This window comes from Rhipicephalus microplus, chromosome 6 (genome assembly GCF_043290135.1).
Source record: "Rhipicephalus microplus isolate Deutch F79 chromosome 6, USDA_Rmic, whole genome shotgun sequence".
Taxonomy (NCBI): Eukaryota; Metazoa; Arthropoda; class Arachnida; order Ixodida; family Ixodidae; genus Rhipicephalus; species Rhipicephalus microplus.
Window position 1 is genome coordinate 88,815,637 of NC_134705.1, and position 11,666 is coordinate 88,827,302.

The 11,666-nt window shown below is 40.9% G+C and overlaps 1 long non-coding RNA gene across 1 annotated transcript; it reads left to right on the forward strand.

Moving 5' to 3' along the window:
• Positions 1 to 364: 364 nt before the first annotated feature.
• LOC142765361 (uncharacterized) lies at positions 365 to 8,610 on the forward strand. The gene is made up of 3 exons (XR_012884207.1): positions 365 to 546; positions 5,620 to 5,682; positions 6,505 to 8,610. It is a non-coding gene; the product is annotated as an uncharacterized LOC142765361 (long non-coding RNA).
• Positions 8,611 to 11,666: the final 3,056 nt, after the last annotated feature.

The following is an 11,666-nucleotide window of genomic DNA, read 5'->3' on the forward strand; positions in this document are numbered from 1 at the left end:
TCTAGTCAGCATTAAGAAATTAAGATGCGCAAAGGCGGTCTGCGCCTGCGTGGCTAGAACAATTTTACTTGTCTGGACGTGTTTTCCGGCTGCTCAGTCACCTCTGGAAGAAGCGGGTTTGAGTCGATTTCTCTCGTGTTTTAAAAGTGTGCTTGCGCTTTGTGTTCGTGTTTTGTGTTCTGTCAGTGTTGTTGATTACGAAGATGCACTATACTCAAGCGAAGACGTGTGGCTTCGTATCGTGAAGCACTCGCCAGGTATGTACCACACTGCTGCTGTCGGCACTTTGTTATCACTGCGTTCACCACGTTTTTCCTACCATGTGCACGATAAGTGAGCTTTTGTTTACGTGGGGACCCAGCTTTTCTGTAGTACTTCAGCAGTGTGAAGGCAAAGCTGTGCGAAGTTAAGCGCGGACAAGTTTTTTTTTTCTTTTGTGTGGAGTGGGAATCATGCACGCGTAGCGGGAATTCGGCGGCGTATTCGAGTAGAGTTTTGGTGGCTGTCCGCCTCTGTTGGCCGTGGTGTTGGAGGAGGACCCTGCTCGTGAGCGACCACTATTTTGTTTCTTAATTCTAGGGCGTTTGTTAGCTGTAGGCGTTGATGCCTGTTCATATTGTGCGCTATTGAAGTGAATGTGTCTAAGGCAGTTTCATCTGCTGTACGTTCCATTTTAAACAGCTACAGTATCGTTATATGTTATGACTACTATCAGATAAGTTTTGGCATGGTTCTGTTTGGCGTCTCTCATTTTTTTCCCTCGTGAGTGGCCGAATGTACGCTAGTGTGTGCATCCGCACCGGCTCACGTCTTTATAAACTGCCGTGATCCTCGAGTTGATGCGTGTTCGTGTGCAGCGTGTAGCATCGTCTTAGGTAGGGCTCGCAAAGGTTGTGCCTACACATAACTGTTCATGCAGCCCAATAAGTAAAATTCTAACTTTCGGTATACACCAGAAACATAGGTTGCCTCATGCCGCCTGAATCCATGCATTTTAAACCATTGGTTTATCCTGAACTGTGGTTTAGAACGAATATTTCATGGCTAAATGTGGCCAAATCGCTGTATCTTACTGTGCAAGCCCTAAATCAGTCATAAATCCACGCGTTCAAGCACCATCGATTTTACTCTTCTAGTTTCCACTATGCTTGTCTTTTGATTTGGTTTATTTAATATTTTGCGCACCTAGCCCAACCTTGGTGATGAAACTTTGCTAAACACTTTCACGCGTATGAATATTAAGAATAGTTTATGGCACCACCTTCTATGAAATTTTCATATTAATGGCAAGCTTAACAGTATATTGCATAAGGTAAATTTCTAGGCCTGCGCTAAAGATGTTGACGGAATCTGTGGTATGTGCAGAATCAACATTTTATTTATCACTCAAAACTCGCGATAATGTTATAAATCATGGTAAGCATGCATAAGTCATGCACGTACTGCTGTTAAAATGTAAAATCAAACACAGTATTTATTTGAGAATAATAAATATAGACTGCAAGTTTTTAAGCTGTTGGCACTGAATGAATTATACAAATTCGGAATTCAGGTTCATCAGATCTTATTGCTAAATCACGGTCAATACCTTCCAAGATTCTGGTTCCCGGAGATTGTTGCAGAAGCTTGCATGCTTTATTGGGATGGTGTTTCGTTCAAGGTGGGTGCCTCATATGTTTTTTTTTTTTTGCATTGACAGCCTGTGGTGCTTGAGTGAGGAGTACTGCCATTTTAGCCAACCAGATTTATTGAAACTAATGACCATAATTTATTGACACCAATTTATTACATTATAAGTACAGTTGTTTGAGTGTGAGCAGCCTGAAAAAAGCTACATTAGTAATATTTGAAATCAAATTTATTTCCAATACTGCTAACCCCAATGATAGGGGCTCTAGCAGGGTGGTACAAAACATATAACAAGGTTTCTTAATAAATACAACAAATTCAGACAATACAAAATTCAACTGACAATATCAACGTGAAATGTCAAAATTTACATTGTGAAATGCAGACAAGCCTTTCGTAATACAAAATACATCAGGGTTACAATTGAAGGAGAGCCTGAAATGTATCACAGTCAACTACCGTTACTACGTCTTTATCGAGTTCATTCCATTCTGTTACAGTTCGGGGAAAAAAGAATATTTAAAAACATTGTTCTTGCATTTAAATGGCACTAATGAGTATGGATGTCGTAGCCTTGTAGAATAACCGCTGGAAAAAGAAATGTAGTCACACGTTCGGCTCTGTAACTTACCCTTGACAATTTTAAACATGAACTTAAGGCGAGCGGTTTTATTTCTAACTGTAATGCTTTTTAAGTCTGCTTGGCGAAGTAACTGAGTAATAGATGATGGACCGTAACTGTTAAAAATAAATCGTACAGCCTTACTCTGAACTCTATCCAACTTACGTGTGTTCGTCTGTGTAAACGGGTCCCAAATAATATTTGCATATTCTAAAATTGGCAGGATTAATGCTTTGAAAGTGGCGAGCTTACAGATGGTAGATGCCCTCTTGAGAGACCTCCTTAAAAAATGAAGTTTAGACAATGCCTTATTAGAAATAGCTGTGATATGACTATCCCAGTGAATGGTATCAGTTATAATAAGACCTAGATATTTGAACTCATTGACACTATTTAATGATTTACGATCAACTGTATATGTATATAAAAGAGGATTTTTCTTGTTACTTATGGACATTACAGCGCATTTGTCGTGATTCACAGCCATCTGCCACGTCCTGCACCAACGCATCACTTTATCTAATTCAAAATTCAGTGCATTTTGATCTGAAGTTGAATTTATCTCACTATACAAAACACAATCGTCAGCATATAGTCTTATTTTAACGCCACAATCATCCACCATGTCATTTATAAAAAGAAGAAACAATAACGGTCCTAAAACTGATCCCTGGGGGACACCCGAATCTACAGGCAGCTTTTTTGAGAAATGTTCATTAAAAACAACATACTGTTTTCGAGATCCCAGGTATGCTTGTATCCATTGACAAAGCTGTGGGTTTTTTAATACTGCCCAACGTTTCATAAGTAGTCTGGAATGAGAGATTTTGTCGAAGGCCTTCGCGAAGTCTAAAAAAACAGCATTTATCTGTGACTGGTTATTTATGGCTAGAGCGAAGTCATGGACAATTTCAACCGATTGTGTTACTGTGGAAAACCCTCGCCTAAAACCATGCTGAGCTGGTGAAAGTACTGAGTGCGACTCCAAAAAGCAGGAAATGTGTTTATGTATTATGTGTTCCAATAACTTGCAGCATGTGCAAGTCATAGCTATTGGGCAATAATTACCAACCAACTGTTTATCTCCATGTTTGAATAAAGGCTTAATTTTGGAGAATTTCCAATCCTCAGGCAGGACACCTCTGGATAACGATTCATTAAAAATAATTGTCAAAATTTTTGAGGACCATTCAGCATATCTCTTTAAAAAGGCATTTGGTAAGTCATCTGGGCCACACAATTTTCTTACATTCAAATTCAGTAATAATTCAAATACGCCAGCTTCTGTGGCTTCCAGATTTTCAATGGGAGGCAGGTCTTTAAACTTGCGAAAAGTGGGGGTGGTTTTGTCATCACAAGTAAAAACAGATGCGAAGTGTTCGTCAAATGCATTGGCTATTTCTGTTTCATATGATGTGCAAACGTTATTTATAACAAACGTGTCTCTATTGGATGACTTTGGCCTCATAAAATGCCAAAAATGAGACGGCGATTCCTACATCACGTGAGTTAACTTTACATCGTAAAAACTGCGTTGTTCGATCTTCATCTTATCTTTTAGTTGTCGAGACAGATCGCGGATCAGAGAACGTGTTGTGATACTCGTGTGCTTTTTTAGTGATTTCCGAAGACGATTAATTTTTCTCTTAATGTGAATTATATCTCGTCTAATCCAGGGTTTCGACATATGTACCTTCTTTTTCTTGAAAGGAACAAAAAGCTGTATGCACGCATGCGCAGTGTTCTTATACTTTAACCACAGAGCGTTAACATCACTCAAACCCAGATTAACACTTTCGCAAAGTTCGTCGTAGGCTATCTCCAGTCTGTCTATGATGGATGCATCGTCGGAAGAATGAAATACTGGCACACGTGTGTATTTAACATCATTTTTGTACTTCAGTGAGTGAAGCTCAACCAAGACTGCCATGTGATCTGAAATACCTGTAACCACTTCGCAGTCAATTTTTCCGGAAATATTACCATTCACAAAGACAAGATCAAGAATAGATTTACTGTTATCTTGCACACGAGCGCAATCACTAACTAGTTGCGTTAAATCAAAACGGAAGGCAATGTCAATAAGCGCTTCATCGTTAATGGGATCAGAACTTCCTGCGTTAAACGAAGACCAGTCGATGCCTGGAAGGTTGAAGTCTCCACATAAAATAAGCTTGTTAGTTTGATTTGTTTTAGACGAAATATACAGCTGTAATTGTTCTAAAACCTCAGGGATTGAGGCAGGGGGCCTATACAAAACTCCAATAACAAGGCTTTCTTTTCTATCGATAAGCTTACAAAATAAAGCCTCAACGCCAGGGGCATCAGGCATGCGTGCTGTCCTGTAAATATTTTTAACCAGCAACGCAACTCCGCCCCCTCTGGAACCACGATCCCTTCTGTACACGTTGAACACCGAAGGCGCAATTTCGCTGTCATATACACCGTCATGAAGCCATGTTTCTGTGAGTGCGACTACGTCGGGGTCATGAAGTGCTATCAGGTGTTCAAGATCGAGCTCTTTGTTCAGAATGCTACGGCAATTCACATTTAACAGTTTCAATGAACGCGGGCTTTCCTGTCACTTCGGCACGTACCTGGGAAGGGCAACCATATCATTCTTGGCCTCGTCCCAAACGAACAGCTTTCCATTCACAGACACCTTTTCGAAGAGTAGTTTAACACGTTCATTTCGTTCCCTGTTTACAACTGTGCTGTCCCATAGATTCTTCCTGGCCTGACGCACCTTTCGTGAAAAGTCCTCAGTTACATATAAGCCCGAGTCTTTTTACACAGTTCACGCAGTTCGCATAAGTTTTTACACAGTTCACGCAGTTCACGCATAAGTTTCACACAGTTCCTCAAAATTTCCAGTTTTTCGCGATAATCTATTAATTTGACGATTACAGGTCTTGTTTTATTAGGCCGCTTTGAGCCAAGCCGATGGCATCTTTCAATTCCGGTTACTGTTAAGTCTAACTTGCCCTTAAAGAAGTCATCAGTTATGCGTGAAGTAAGCGATGGCAGTGTTTCATCTTGAGGTTCAGAGACACCATGAATGATAATGTTGTTCCTCCGACTTCGATTTTCAAGGTCATCTACTTTTTCTGCTATGGAAGTAATGGCGCTTTTCATCGTGCTTACGTGCAACTCAACAGCAGCAACCTTGGTTTGGCATACTGATAGATTTTCTAAACCGCATTCCAATGATTCTAGTCGATCTTTAAATTGAGCTAATGTGTTTGTTATGTCTTTCTGTGAACTGTCAAATTTGTCCATTCGCTTCATCAACTCTTTTTGGCCCGCGAGTACCTCGAGAAGTAGGCTGCGATCACTTAAGTTTTCTGATGATTCTTTGCCACGCACAGACTCACTAGATCCCTTGGGTCCAGGATTCGACTCAACGTCACCGCAGAGGGATAATAAATCCAGTAAGTGCTGGCAAATCACAACAATACGCTCTAGACATTGTGGGCAAGGTAGCAGCACGAGAAAAACATTATTACTTTTAAATGATTTATCTCCAGGTAAATAGCTAACCTGTATAAGAAACAGAAAAGGCTTGTAGCGCATAGTTGCAGACGCGCTGCCACCTTGCCCACTGGAGCTGCAGGACCAAGCCGGCGAATTTATAAGGTTCTCCGTCGATGAGGCTCCCCGGAAGGTGACGTGGAAGTCAGCAGGTAGGATGGGCGGTTCCAGTGAAGGTGGCTCCGTAAAACAGCGGGAATTTTCGTTCATCTTTACGGCGCTGTTCATGCGATGATTACCATGGCTGAGGTCAAAAGATGAGCAGATATGGCCCACCGTTGACGCATGCGTGATCCAACCAAGGGTCAGGATCTGTATAAGAAACAGAAAAGGCTTGTAGCGCATAGTTGCAGACGTGCTGCCACCTTGCCCACTCTGTTCAATAACATAAGTTACCTGCAATGGATATTAGATGAAAGTGCATACCATCATTTATGTGTTGAGGTATCATTGAATTTGCTTTCAACGCACTATGCACGAGCGCAATTCTGGCATGGTTTTGACACATCTGCAATGTGGAAATTGCATTTTTTTTTCATAAAGTTACAGCTGTGTTCGCCAAGAATATCAAGAAAGTTTTGCTTGTAACATCTCTAGTTTGTGTACATCCCGCTTGTTGTAAGACACATTGTTCCAAATAACTTTAAATATACTGACAAATACAGTTTTTCTAGGAGACACATGTCACTTATGTCACTAAATTGTTTTTTCGGTGTTTCCAGCCTATGCATGCACCTTGTACGAATTGAGTGGGAAAGAATTCCGGACAAGCCTATCACCAATGGCAGCTCGTGGAAAAGTTGGCTACTGAATGCACAGCAGCTGCGCATGGCTTCTGTTTCCTATGAAAAGGGAATTTCCCTGAGCCACCTGGTTGCTGTATATTCAAATAGCTCGCATATTCAGGATGTTCAACATTAAGCCTTTTGTTTTCCTTTAAAAAGTCAGTGCTGTAAGTTGTGTGTGTAAAAGTCACCTTTGCAGATATCTAAGTGTTCAGGGGAACACAATGTGCAAGAATAACTATCACTGTCACCCGTGCCCTTGAATAAGATTCAATAATGAACTTATTAGTGACGGCAGCAGGTGACCATGCACATATAAGAAATTTGATCCAGTCACATTTCTGCATGGATCCAAATAATTCTGGCATGCCTGTGCTCAGATATCCCGCTGAAAAGTTTACTTGTGGCTTGCATCATTATGCATGCAGTGAGCACACTACTCCCTGAGGTGCCGCACATAATCTGATCATGGATCGAAGCCATAGACAAGCATTATACTGGTTACCTTTTTACTACCGGCTGGAATAGCAAGCACTGACTGCTTGTCTCACCAGGGAGTAATGTTTTGGTGATCCTCGCTGCCTTGCATGCATAACCATGGAAAGCACAATAAACTTCCGAGTGGGATATCCCAGAGCATAGACATGCTCGAATAACTTTTCCAAGTGGTAGTGTGTAGAAAACACGACTGCCACAAACTGTTCTATGCAAATATACCCACCTAATGTAGGCACCAAACTTTCGGTTCTCTTAGTCGATTGGGCAGCCGGCAGCATTATTGTCTTACTTTGTGTTCCCCTGGACACATACGTCCCCAGGATTTCGGCTCGCGAGCAGGAGGTGCGCTTTCCCGCACGGTGGGGGCGGGGCTCCACGTCACTCTATGTGACCGGAGAGGAAAACGATGATAACTCCTCTCCCTTTCTGATTTTCTCATTGCTCTCACGGTTTCAAGTAGCTACTGTTTGAACCTTTATTTTGCCGCAGTTACAGCATCGTGGTTGCAATAGTGCGAGTTAGGGCCTAGCTCATTAAATGACAATGCACAGCGCCTATGGGCGCTCACGGAATATCGGCTGTTTTACCGCATTTAAATCGCTACCGTAGAGACGTGATTGAAAATATCTTATTGCTTTCTGGGATTTAGGTACTGGCATATGTCTAGTTCGTGATAGTGTAGAGCATGTTTGACTTATCTGAAAAGGCAGTTTTCTGTTCTTAGGACTGAATTTTATTACAAGCACAAAGCACGTCTCTGAATGTGTCAGTGCTGCTTTCTAAGGTTTTATGTCATGTTTGATTTATGTGTAATCTGCAGTTAGTCACTTAAAATTGTACTTTTTGCATTGCAATATGGCTGTAGCAGGTCAATTGTTTTATTTTCACTGTAATATTGACTGAATATTTTGTTTCACTGTTTTTGTAACCTTATTTCACAGTCTTCTCGAATTTAATGCCGTTAGTGCAATCAAGTGATTTTCTATTGTCATACTTCATCATACTTAACTTTGCCAATACCTAACCATTTGTGATATATTAGTGATACCTAATCATGTTTAACTTTGTTAGTACTGACTGACAGAAGGCATTCTGGAATACTGTAACGTTTTTTTCTTAACTGTGTCTTTTGTGCGGGTATTTTGGGATGGAATTAGACTTCGGGGTGTTGCTAAAATCACAATTTGATTGTTAAACACAGATTTGTGGTGAAACCCACTGATTTCAACTACTCATGGTTCTAACATACCTAAATTTAGGCGCACTTGGTGAGAAAAAAAATCAACTGCTGCTTTTTGGCTGTAACAAATTTTCTACCTTTACATATTTGCTACTGGGCCAATGTGTTTGCTAAGCTAGCCTTCTAAATTTCGTTGCACTGGTAGAAGTCTGCTCGAAGAGAACAGTTTGTGCCTTTTGTATGTGTGCACGTTCCTGGACCAAGTATCTAGCCCGTCCCTCAATTGCTTTGCAAAATTCTAGTTACTATGAATCACGCAAGTTTTGGGACAAAGTGTGCAGTCATTGTTATGTGTAATAAAGGTTACAAATATGCAACAAGATTTGTTGAAATTTTGCATTCACTTTTGGATGTGCAGTATATTGCATTCGAGGCAATACCAGAAGCAATAATGAGTTGACGTTTAAAAGCCCATTTTGTCCCCAAGCAAAACATATTATCGTAATGATAGACGGCACTCACTAATTAATTTTTTCAACAATTACGGCACTAATTTTGCTCATTAAAATAGTGCCAGCAATAATTTGATGCCAAATTATGTTACTGTTCCTACTCGTCACTCTCGACAGTGAACAGGTAAATGCAGCGATTGTAAAACGCTGACATTGTGCAGCAAATGAACAACGGGAAACGCTCAACAAGCTAGTTTGCATGAAAAATAAATGTCTAAAAATGGTGTGTAAAGATCTAGCAAAAGTGCTTTTATATTCTTGGCAAAAAGTTTACTAGGCTTCTGATAATATAAGTATAGTGAACATTTACAAAGGTTCTTTAAAAAATCTAGAAAGACATTTTTTAGACTTCTTGCTAGAAGTTTTCTAGCCGTATAATAACGTGGCGTTAGCACAGCTACAGGAGGTTTTCAAGCAGCTTAGGTTTAAATAACATCTCAACAAGACTTCTTATATACTTTTGGACTATCTTTATTTGGACATTTACTAGAAGTTTTTCATCTTTTCTTGTGTTTCGTGGGGCGTTTGTAGATAAGGGAACAGATAGCGTGCAAGCCTACCTACGGCGTGCCTCATAATCATAGCGTAGTATTTTGGAACGTTAGACAACACGTATTATTATAATATGACATGCCCATCCGGGATAACTGCATTGCATGTCCTAGACAATGAAATGCACGTAACGTGTATGTGAGAACCACCATTTCCAGGGAAGCCTGAAAGCACTGATAAAAAAAATAGGGGTGGTTTCAATGACTGAATAGAATACTGTTAAAGTAGTGCAAGAAATTGTGCTCACTCAGATGAAAAATAAAGTTTTCGTTAGCTTTGGTATACTAAACAGAAATTTAGACATTCATATAAAACGGCGTTAATAACTTAGTATTCGTGATGTTGTTTTTTAAACTGCAAATTCAAAATATGGAACAAATATGGATACATATTCATGAACACGTCAGTCTTAAGAAGCGGCGCTGCCTGCTGCACCAAACGCTCACGTCCACGTTTTCAAGCAGCACCAGGTTCCTAGAGCCTTGTAGTTTGGAATTATCTCGTAAAACTGCAACAATACGCAGCTTGATATTTTGAAACACTCGCAAACGACTTGTATAACATATTCACACGTGCGAATGGCGGTCATTCAATTCAAACGCCAAATTGAGAAGGTTACTGCTCGGTTCGGCATTTGAATGTCTCTACTATTCTCAGAGCTCTCGACAAACCTATCAAATTCACGTTCTTTCCGCAACTTTAAAAGAATTTCGTTCCTTAAACATTCAGCAAGTGCTGCCATGTAGCGGCACAGACGCGACACTCTCATTGTGCCTCTGAGATTTTTCGCTCCGTAGCTCGTCCAACTGTTAGCACGCGTCGCGAATAGGGAGGTTTTTTACTATGCGTTCTGGAGTGGAGGTGCGCCCCGATAAGTGACGCCATTCGCCGCCATATTGGAAAAGGAAAGACTCGGAAGCAGACGACAAAGTGCGCTTCGTAGATCCGTCCTCGCAGGGGCCTTTGGAGACTGTGACATGCTTTTGTAAAGCAGTTAAAGATTTTACAAGGCCATGGTGACTTAGTGCGTCGCGTATAACTGCACACTTCGCATCAAGAAGACGCCTTGGATCACTTTTACGTGTAAGTTTTCTAGCTTCGTTCGCTAATGATCGCCTGTTTTTTCTTGCTTTTTTGCGTATTCTGTTAAATTAGAAACAATATCAAAGGTGCGCATGCGTGTGATACATGCGTATAGCTGTATGGAAGGTAACTTGAAGTTTTAAATGCTCGCTGACACGACGTTGTGCATGAGTTTTAAGTTTATGGACGAAGCACTTGTGGCCTATGGCTGTACGTATCAAACATTGGAACGACTAGGACGTCTGAATGCCCTTTCAATTCCAAGTTTTTTGGTGTTGTCTTACAAGACAAGACCGACGGCGTGCATGCATTTTTTTTTTTTTTTGGCGAGTGAATGTTGAATTTGGTGTATGTTTATCGAGGAATTCGCAAACATAGAGAATAATTCCATGTCATGATTATCCGTGTTACAGGTTTCCGAAAAACAGTACGCTGCGTTCTGCCTGGGAACGTGCTGTTCGAAGAAATAGTTGGAGGGCTACGGGCGGTGACCACCTCTGTTCTATTCACTTCGAAGAATGCTGCTTCGACAGAACGGGTCAGACAACCAGACTGCGGCCTGGCAGTGCACCTTCGATTTTTCCTGCTTTCCGAGCCCACCTGCAAAAACCTGTTAGTTTCTACCTCCTGGACGTAGCTTCAGTAGACTGTAGTGACAAAATAAGCAATTGCGTCTAAAACAAGATGAGACCCCTTTGACATTCTATCATGCTGACGAAACCGAAACCAAAACGCCGATAGACGAAGTTGCCAAAATGAGTGAGTGGCGTTATATCAAACATCGAGCTACCTCGTTTCTAGGCTCTTAAGGCTGCGCTTGCCATGACAACACGTGTCGCAACGGAAGCTGCTAATTATTATGCATAACTAACGCCACTGCAATCGTTCTTATAAATGGTTCATTTGGGGTATCTCTTTTGGAGTTTGTCGGTTGCACGCGACATCGGTGCTTTGGTTTTGGTTCCGCCTGTAAGATGGCTTGAATTCGATAACTCTAGGAAAATTACTGGCGACTCCCAGTTTACTTAATTACGTCTCTTCTCTAACTTTAGCTTTAATTATTTCAACTTCATTATTTATATGTCTGGTAATCTGCCGACACACACACAAACACATATAAAAAAGAGGCCAGCAAATGTCACGTTCCCCTTGATCTTGAGTATCTGCAGGCACATTTCTTAAAACACCCAATACATACTACAACCCTTTTGTTAGATCCGAAGCCTCGATATGCGAAGCATCCCTCGACAACAGATTGATCTGAAAGCGTGCAG